The following is a 10165-nucleotide window of genomic DNA, read 5'->3' as shown; positions in this document are numbered from 1 at the left end:
GTTTCCCTCTACCTTCCTTATCTTCTATGTTCCACTGTCCTCCTCAAAAGATTTCTTCTTCTTCAGCCCTTTACCTCTTCCACCAATCACCTTCCAGTTTCTTGCTTCATCCACCTTCACCCAATCACCTTCCCTCTCATCTGGTCTCGCCTATCACCTCCCCGCTTGTATGCATTCCCCTCCCCCACCTTCTTTCTCTGGCTGTCCCCCCTTCCTTTCCAGTCCTGATCAGCCTGGGCCCTCCATAGATGCTACCTGACTTGCTGAGTTCCTCCAGCATTTTGTTTGTGGAGAAACAAAGATAAATATTTATGATAATGTTTCTTGACCGGCAAAGGCAGGAAATACCTGGTGAGCTTCCAAGGCTGCAGCTTTGACCACAGGAAAGTCTGGCTACCTCCTGAACCACTTCCCTCTCAGTTTTTCCCTCTTCCTGTTCTATGCAGCTGATCTCCTTGCAGAGTGCCAAATTCCAGGCAGTGGCTGCCCTCCTTTGTGAAAGCATCGCTCACACACTATTCACCCCACTGACACACAGCAGCAGTTGTGGTTGAGCAGGGCTCTTATAAGAGCCCAAGCCCACAGAATGCAGGTTTGTTCACAATGTGAACAATTCCCAAAGCCATATGTGGTTAATTTGTGTGACTGCACAAAATATTATGAACTGCTCTGCTTGCACACAGGAAAGACTGTAAGATATGCACCATTGAAAATCTGTCTCCATCAATAGCAGAACAAATGGGCCTGGGTTCAAAGTTGTAGCAGACAGCTGTACTCAAAAGGAGATCCATACATTGCCTTGTGAACCTCATTTTTTGTGCCTTGAAACAGCTTCCTATTTAATGTAAGGCAAAACAAAGCACAAAATGCAGGACATATTCAGCGATCAGACAGCATCTATGAAGAGTGAAGCGGAGTTCACATTTAACAGAGTTTCATCTGAACTTTGCTGTACTATTTGATTAAATATTTGAGCGAGTAAGGAGAAAAGGAATGAAGGATAAATACAAATGGACAAAAATTGTAACTGAAATGTACAGTTTGAAAAAAGCACAGTAAATGTAAGCACTGATAATTCTCGCTAAAATTCTGGTCATTAATAAATATGTAATTTATGTAGGGATAGATTTATTTGAAACCATTTTTGGAAAATAAATCGACATTTTATGTGGTGTATCATTTTCTCATGAAGGAGCTACAAGTGAACTATGTTTTATACATTAAACAACATGATTATGGCATGAAGGCCAAGTTCAAGGAAAAGTAAATCCCTCGAGCCTAGCTTTGTGGGTTACGTGGGTTACCAGATGCACAGAAAGTCTTGGAGGTGTTGTACCGGCTTTATATGATACTGCAAAAATTCATAAGTTAGAAAACAATGACGAACATTGTTCACCAAATAATTATGCAAGGCAGAATTCCAGCCATTCTGTGAAGTAGTGGATTCCGGTTAATTGGGTTACATCAGGACCAGTACACTTTAGCCCAATTAAGCAACTGCTCCCATTAGCCGAAGTTTCATGGACATACTTAAAAAGGTATAAAAAAGACAAATTGAGTAACAATTTATGTATTTAAATGAAATACAGAACAAATTAGAACACTACCAACACTACAACAGTACTGTACTATAAAACTGTGTATGTTCCTAATAGTTATCGACATAGAAATTCATCCAGTGTACGCTGTTATATTCTTTTCATTAACTGTAAATGAATAAAATCAGTGCAGACATCTTTGTGCAGATGTACTGCCTTCATGCAATGCTTTCAATGATTGCATCTTCCAAGTCTTTATCATTATTCTAACATTCAACATAATTGTCGAGACCTTCAAATTCTTCATAGTTCACAGCTTGTTCAAGTTGTGAAATGGTTTCATTTTCATTCTAGGCGGTTTCTGGCAACTCCAGGCCTGAATGCTTGAAACCACAGTGAGCAAAACCATTCTGTGTTGTCTCATTGCTAATTTCTTACCAACTAACGGTGACAAAAATCACTGATTTTTGAATACATACACATGCTACTGATGCTATTTAAAAGCTGTTTGCTCTAAGCGTGGTGCAGTGTCTAATGGCCTCACAAGTGCATGCAGCTGTTAGAAACTGTTTGGCAAGTCTTCTGCCCCAACTAAGCGATGAAGTATCCCAAATAAATGAAGCAAATCCTGCCGATTTTAATTCTTTAAGAGTTGTCTCAAATAAGCGGCTGTCCCAATTGATTGATGTCCCATTAACTGTAATCCACTCTATTACTATCAATAATTTTTTTGATGGAACTGAAGGACACTTAGATTTGAGATACTTGTAAGAAAGCCCTGTTGTATAAACTATAGTTAATAAAGCAACATTCCCCCTTCCCAATATCTCAGCCTTCCCTCCCCCCCACATACAAATGTTGCTCAACCCACTGAGTTCCTTCAGCAGACTTTGTAATTTTCCCAGTTATCAAGCTCCAGGATGAGTTTCAGTTCAAAAACTGCTGAGAAAATAGTGAAATTCGAAGTAAATCAGCCATTACATCAGTCATGGACCAAATACTGGGAAGTTCAGGATGACTATAGCAATGTTCCCTCTAATTTGTAATGACCAGCGTGCACAAAAGTCCTGTGCTGTGCAATTCTTTGCCCAGTGACAACGACGTGTGAACTGAATTTTATATATAGAGGTATTCATTTTAACGTCTAGCAAAACACTGTCAAGAAGAACTTTGATCTCCTCTGGGTTTGATCATTTTTGCTCTCATTCATCTGCACTCTCACAAAACATACGTCGCAGGTCTGTAGCGGGTAATGAAGGATTTTCTCGCTGGAGCTTTTGCACACCATCCATATGTGGTTTGCTTGCTAAGTGACAACATAACAAGCCAAGTTTCCAAATATCACTCCATTTCTTCCCACCTGCAAAGTCTCCAACAAATTTTGCATCACGACAATACACGCAGGTAACACCAGGTTCTGTATTCCTTGTAGCTGCATGGTCCTGACCTCATGAGCTTTCGGTGTAGCAGTTTCTACTGTTTCATTAAGCCATTCTGCTTTAAATGAACTAGCAGTTCTTTAGTGCTTTGCTTCTTTGGAATTCAACATAGTGAATCAATAATTTCTTCAATAAAAACAGTATAAATAATCCAGTTCTAAAATCTGCAGATAAATCTGCATGGGGGGCAGGCAGGAGATTGGGGCTGAGAGGAAAATTGGATCAGCCATGATGAAATAGCAGAGCAGATTCGATGAGCCGAATGGCCTAATTCTGCTTGTAGTGTTCTCATGCAGTGTGTTGAAACTCTGACTAAACACCAAGTTAAACCGGAGCCAATGAAGACAGAGTCCTACCTAGTAAGGTTAACCATTTACTGTTCACTCTTCCACATTAACATCGTATGGGGAAAACTGTTGATAATAAAATACAAACATATACAGGTCTGTTTCATTCTGGAGACCACTCGCTCTCTCTTCTTTTAGCGAGAGTCTCCAGCCGCCCCGAGTAGCGCGCGAGGGGGTCACGTCAAACAGCCATCGGGCTCGAGCCCACCCCGCGTTTGAAATTGAAAACCCGGCACGCGCACCGCCCCAACCGCCGCTTCCTTAACAGAAACCACGTTAATATTTTTACTTCAAATACATTCTTATGAACTTACGGCGTTGTTTCTATAATGATTCTTTGTGGGTGGAAACGGAGCTCTTCACGATCATGCCGGGTGCATGGCACCCGCCTTCACACCTTCTCCAACCAAGACGCAGCGAAACCGGAGGTAACGTCATCACATACCGCGATATACCATAGACAATGAATTTACCTTTGTTATACTGTAACTTAATTATCAACCTTTAAGTTTAACTAGAAAATAGTTACAAACAAATCATTTAAAGCATAGACCCAACAAAGTCAAATAAATGCCTTAAGGGCAACAGACTCCCCGCCTGACCTTTGTAAGGTCACTATAAACATGGTATAGAACTTTAGTCTCTAGATCAGTCTTCAGGTAGAAGTAGAGCGACCTCTGTAACTGGTCTCAGGTTTCCTTTTCAGGGTTCGTTTTAAAGATGTGAACCGGTTGACTGCCTGCTCTTTGTTGTTTGGCAAGCACTGGCACGGTACTCTAAATGGTACTAGGGTGACCCAGTTGTTCACTTCGTCTCTAAAGACCTTTGTGTCCATTATTTTTAAGAAGATAGCATCTTTCACCGATGGAGCAAGTTTATTATCGTGCTTAGTTTGAGCAAAGATTGACTGTCCCAGTGTCTTCTCAGTTACTTTACTAAACTCGTGCCTTTGTTGTGCTTCCTTGATATACATGAAGTTTGTGCAGGGCTGAGAAATTGAATGGTGGCCTCTCTCTAGCACGATAGTCTTGAGCATGTTAACTGTCGGTTTGTATACTTTGCCAGGGCACACCTCTCCTATCACCACCCAGCCCAGATCCAGACGTTGGGTGAAGGGGACGTTGTGTGGTCCATTGACCTGCTGTCTGACTTTGTGCACCCTAAGAACGTCTCTTCCAAGTAGCAGGAGTATTTCTGCTTCCGGATCCAGTTCTGGGATGTGCTTGGCAATGTGGTGGAGATGGGGCTGGTGTAGCACTGCGCTTGGCATCGTAATCTTGGATCAGTTATTCAAGATCTCATTGCACTCTAAGAGTGGAGGGAGACTGATGTCGACTTTGCCATCCAGCGACTCAAGCTGGCAGCCTTCTGCCTTCATGCCATATGTTTCTGCGATGCCAGAGCAAGTTCTGGGGTAGTATGGGAATGGATTACCCTGTACGCTAAACAACTCGAAGAACTCTGGTCTTGCAGTTGCTCTGGTCGTCCAGAATTACATAAGCTTTGATAGTTTTGTCTTTGGCTCCCTTAGGGTATACCCTAGTGAGGCAGATCTTTGAGCACGAACGGCTCGACTGACCTGGACTGCAAACTTCTGTGCAGCTCGAGATGACAATAGTTGTATCAAAGTGATGATCTCCCTCCCCGCCATCCTCTTGTGGGAGCGGAGGAGCCTTGGCAGTTTGCGGTGACAGGCCGGGATGCATGGCTCCATCGTGATTAGCGCTGTTACATTCCGAGCACTTTACGGGGAATGTACACTCTTTAGCGAGGTGGGAGGTAGAGGAACAGCACTTAAAACATATTCTTTTTTTCTTTTGAAGGGCCTTTCTTTCGTCAAAGGGTTTGTTTCGAAACATTCTGCATTTTTGAGGGGGTGGGGTTTGTTGTGCAATGGACAATTCTTGCTAGGGTCATCGTTGATTGCGGAGACTTCGGTTTTATGCACTGAGATGGGTTTATTGATGACAAAATTGTTCGAGATGGGTTTGACTGGGTTGGTGTGAGTTGTGGTGCTGCCTTGATTCATGAAGCTAGGGTCGTTTCGCCTCTTCACCTCCTTGCACACAAACCTACTAAAATACTCAAAGGGAGGGAATTGACCACCATTCTCTTCCTTGTACTCTGAACCAATTGACACCCATCTTTCCTGCAGCCCAAATGGAAGCTTGTCCACAATTGGTCCAACTCTGTGTGAGGTATCCAGATACGACAGGCCAGTTAAATAGCCGTCTTCTTTAGCACCTTGAATCTCCATGAATAAATCTCCGAGTTCTCGTAATTTAGTGTGGTCCTTAGGCAGACACCCTACAAAAATTGTCCAGCCATTGAAATAGCGCCCTCTCAATAATTTCAGGGGCTGCATAGCAGTCCCGAAGTCTCTCCCATGGTTTTTGTAAGGCTAGCTTGGGGTTGTTGACATACACTGAGCGTATACGTTTCACCTGTTCACTTGATTCCTTTCCCAGCCATTTAGTCATAAGGTCCAACTCTTGGGTTGCTGTGAGCTGGACTCCGCCGGTGGCACTGGTGAATGAGGAGTACCACGCACAGTATTTTTCAGGCTTATTGTCAAACTGGTACAGTCCTGAATTGACGAGGTCTTGTCACGCTAAATACTGTGCCAAGGGTTCTGCTGCAGGTGGCGTGCTAGCTGGGGGAATATGCTGGGGAACATAGGACTGAGCGTGTACGTGCATGATGTGATTTGATGTTCTGACTTCAGCCTTTGTCTCTGATTTCGCCGGATCTGGTAAGATTGTTGTCGGGCAGTATTCGTAGTCAGCCCTCTTACGCTTGAGTTTGTGGCAAGGTTTCAATTGTGAGTTGTCTTCCCCAGATGGACACGATGCAACAAAACTTCCCTGTGATTTCACACGAGATGGGACACCAACAGGCAAGTATGGAGAGGGAGAATGAACCTGCAGGTCAATTTGAGATTGGACATATTCGCTGGTGCGTTCCAATTTGGCCCTTTCTGACGTAGATTTTCCTGCTTCGTCTAGAATGTGCATTTCTTCAATGTTTTCCAGTATTTGTGCTTCCACCGCAGCCGCATCAGCTTCTCGTTGTAGTGTCAGCACTTCTTACTCTGTATCTATCCTTGCCTTTTCCTTCTGGTCTTCCGCTTCTCTGGCAGCTTTTTCCATTTTAAGTTTTGCTTCTTGGTTAGCGTATGACACTCACACCTTGGCAGCTTCTGCTTTAGCTGTTGCGAGGGCAGCCACATTTGTCAATGTCCTACTGCTCTTGGCACTTAATGCAAGCCACTTGATGCTTGATCGCGAAGCCATTGCACCACTTGTCAAAACACCGAATGATTCCACCTTTTCACTGTAGTGTTCTCGTGCAGTGTGTTGAAACTCTGACTAAACACCAATTTAAACCGGAGCCAATGAAGACAGAGTCGTAGTAAGGTTAACCATTTACTGTTCACTCTTCCACATTAACATCGTATGGTGAAAACTATTGATAAAAAATACAAACGTATACAGCGTCTGTTTCATTCTGGAGACCACTCGCTCTCTCTTCTTTTAGCGAGAGTCTCCAGCCGCCCCGAGTAGCGCGCGAGGAGGTCACGTCAAACCGCCATTGGGCTCGAGCCCACCCCACGTTTGAAATTGAAAAGCCAGCACGCGCGCCGCCCCAACCGCCGCTTCCTGAACAGAAACCGCATTAATATTTTTACTTCAAATACATTCTTATGAACTTACAGCGTTGTTTCTATAATCATTCTTTGTGGGTGGAAACGGAGCTCTTCATGATCATTCTGCACGCATAGCACCCGCCTTCACACCTTCCCGAACCAAGACGCGGCGAAACCAGAGGTAACGTCATCACATGCTGCGATATACCATTGACAATGAATTTACCTTCGTTATACTGTAAAATAATTATCAACCTTTAACTTTAACTAGAAAATAGTTACAAACAAATCATTTAAAACGTAGACCCAACAAAGTCAAATAAATGCCTTAAGGGCAACACACTGCTCCTATATCTTATGGTCTTAAATCATTGCAAACTCCACGTTGTCGACACCAGCCTCATCAGAAACTGGAAAAGGAAATGTGAGAGTGTACGATCGTGAAATATATTTAACATGCCAATAAGGTAGAGGGTGACAACCTTTTGTGCACTAGTAGCAAAAAGATGTGCGCCTGCACACGCACGCACACCTTGGAGGGGACATTGACAATGAGCCAGACCTTAATGGTCGGAGTTGTCCAGACAGGTATGTAGCTCTAACTCTGGAAGTTACAGATCTCATCATGACTGCTGCTAAAAGACCTGAGTCTCCAGAAACAATGTTATATTGAGAGTTGAAGACGGGATTCTGTCTATGAAGTCTCTCAGAGTATAGTATCTGTGGAAATAACCTCTGTGATCTTTATCACAGAAATTACCAGGTAAACCAGCTGTACTGGCGGTACCTATCGGAAAGCACCAACGCATATAACAAAACCAGTAGGACCACCGAAGTCCTTATAATGAATAATAGTTGTTAGGATAAATAGAAGGGGGTCTCTCGAATTAACCAATTGCCTCCAGTGCACTCTGTAACAGACTGCAGGATTAACCATTAAATGTGCATTAAGGCTTTTAAATTGCATTGCTGTGTTGAATGTAGCCCCTTGAAAATATGTTTTTTTACATTTGTCTTTCACTCTTTATAAATTAGAGAAGCATAAATGAATTGAATCATGTCACATGATTCACTAGTCTCCAAAATTGCCAGTGCACATCTTGATTGAGGGAACCCAGTTTAACTTCGCAAGCTGGGCCATTAGAGTCATAAATATGTATTGCACAGACATGAGCTGATTGGCCAACTGTGTGGATATTGACCTTTTTGCCCATCTAAACCAATCCCATTTGCTCACATTAGATCCATACTTGTGCATGCCTTGACTAGTCAAATGTTTGTCTAAATGCTGTTGAACATAATGATTATATCTAATTACACTACTTCATATGGCAGCATGTTCCACACATGTTAATCCTCTCTGCATCATCAGAGGATTACAGTTTTCCAACCAAGGCTTAATCTCTCTCTCTCCCTCCTTCCCTCCCTCTATCTATCGATCCCTCTCTCTCTCCATCTCTCTCTCTCTCTCTCTCTCTCGTATCTCTCTACACCACCTACCTTCAAAAAGGAGGTTGCAGGAGAGATCAGAAATGTTTATATAGGCTGTAACATATCCCAAACTAAAAACTTCTATAGCATATCCATCCCAAATTCTGTTAAGCAATGGTCAGATCAGAAATGTTTATATAGCCTGTAACATATCCCAAACTAGAAACTTCTACAGTATACCCATCCCAAATTCTGTTAAGCAATGGTCTAGATGAAGCCAGTGCACCCAAAGGAATGAATAACTGTTGAATTTCTTTGTAGCTTTACGCAGTGATCCTTTCAAAAACACAATCCCTCAACCCAAATGAAACAGCCCAGTCCATGCCCATAGTGGGTGAAGTGTGCTTGGAGGTCTTCACTGTGATAGGCAATTGAATCCTCCTGTTTTTGTTGGCAAACAAACTTTTCATCTGTCACATAGCGTGTGACCTCTCCACCATTCACTTGAATGTGTGCCCAACAACATTTTGCTCTGAAGACAAAAGAGGCCGCAGGTGCTAGAATGTTGAACATCAAACAGAACAGTTGAAAGAGTCCAATGGATCAAACAGCATCTGTGGATCCAAAAGGAGTCAGACAACATATTGGGTGAGATTCACCAGTACTCACCTGAAACAAGATCTTGACTCAAATTGTCCACTTAAAATATATTGCTTTATTTCTCTGGAAAATATTTGAGCTATTTCTGACATATAATTATTGTTGATTTCCCTGTCAATAAAGTGGTCTTGAACCTCATTACATTTGTTGAGATATGTGTACATACTATTCCACAGTCCTATTTCCAGCCCCTCATTATCCAATTCTGCTAATCATATGGTTTTCCAACAGAATTCTTGCATACCTTTGCCCTTTTGTATCTGAGGCAAACAAGAACCATGAATTCTTCAGGGATTAAAATGGAAACACATTTCCCAGTTCTATTGAAAGCACTAGCTCTGTTTCTCTGTCTACAGCTGCTGCATGACCAACTGGTTATTTTCTGTGGTTATTTCAGATTTTCAGCATTCATTTTGCTTTTGGATGACTTTCATCAGAAACTTGCATACCGTGCAATATGTCCTATCCTTTATCCATAAAATTATCTTTCTATGTCTGGACTGCACACCTTTTTGTTACTGTTTTCAGCTTGCTCATATGTTCACCAACTATTCCTTCTGCTCCCTAGTTACTGAACTCATTACTTATAAAAAATCTCTGACAGCTTTGAATCAAAATGTCCTATTGAGGTTTTGTTTGAAATATTGTACAAGGTTTTAGACCAAAAGGACCATAAGTGTATAAGATGATGAGATGCATTGATCGTGTGGATAGCCAGAGGCTTTTTCCCCAGGACTGAAATGTCTAGCATGAGGGGGCATAGTTTTAAGGTGCTTGGAAGTAGGTACAAGGGGGATGTCAGAGGTAAGTTTTCACACAGAGAGTGGTGGGTGCGTGGAATCCACTGCCAGCAATGGTGGTAGAGGCAGATACAATAGGGTCTTTTAAGAAACTCTTAGATAGGTACATTGAGCTTATAAATATAGAGGGCTATGTGGTAGGGAAATTCTAGGCAGTTTCCAGAGTAGGCTATATGGTCGGCACAACATTGTGGGCTAAAGGGCCTGTAATGTGCTGTAGATTTCTATGTTTCTATGATCTAGAAGTAGAATTAGGCTATTTGGCCCATCAGGTCTGCCCCACCATTCTGGAGCACTGTAAAAT

This window comes from Mobula birostris, chromosome 17, assembly GCF_030028105.1.
Source record: "Mobula birostris isolate sMobBir1 chromosome 17, sMobBir1.hap1, whole genome shotgun sequence".
Taxonomy (NCBI): domain Eukaryota; kingdom Metazoa; phylum Chordata; class Chondrichthyes; order Myliobatiformes; family Myliobatidae; genus Mobula; species Mobula birostris.
Note: the sequence above shows the minus strand (reverse complement) of the source record.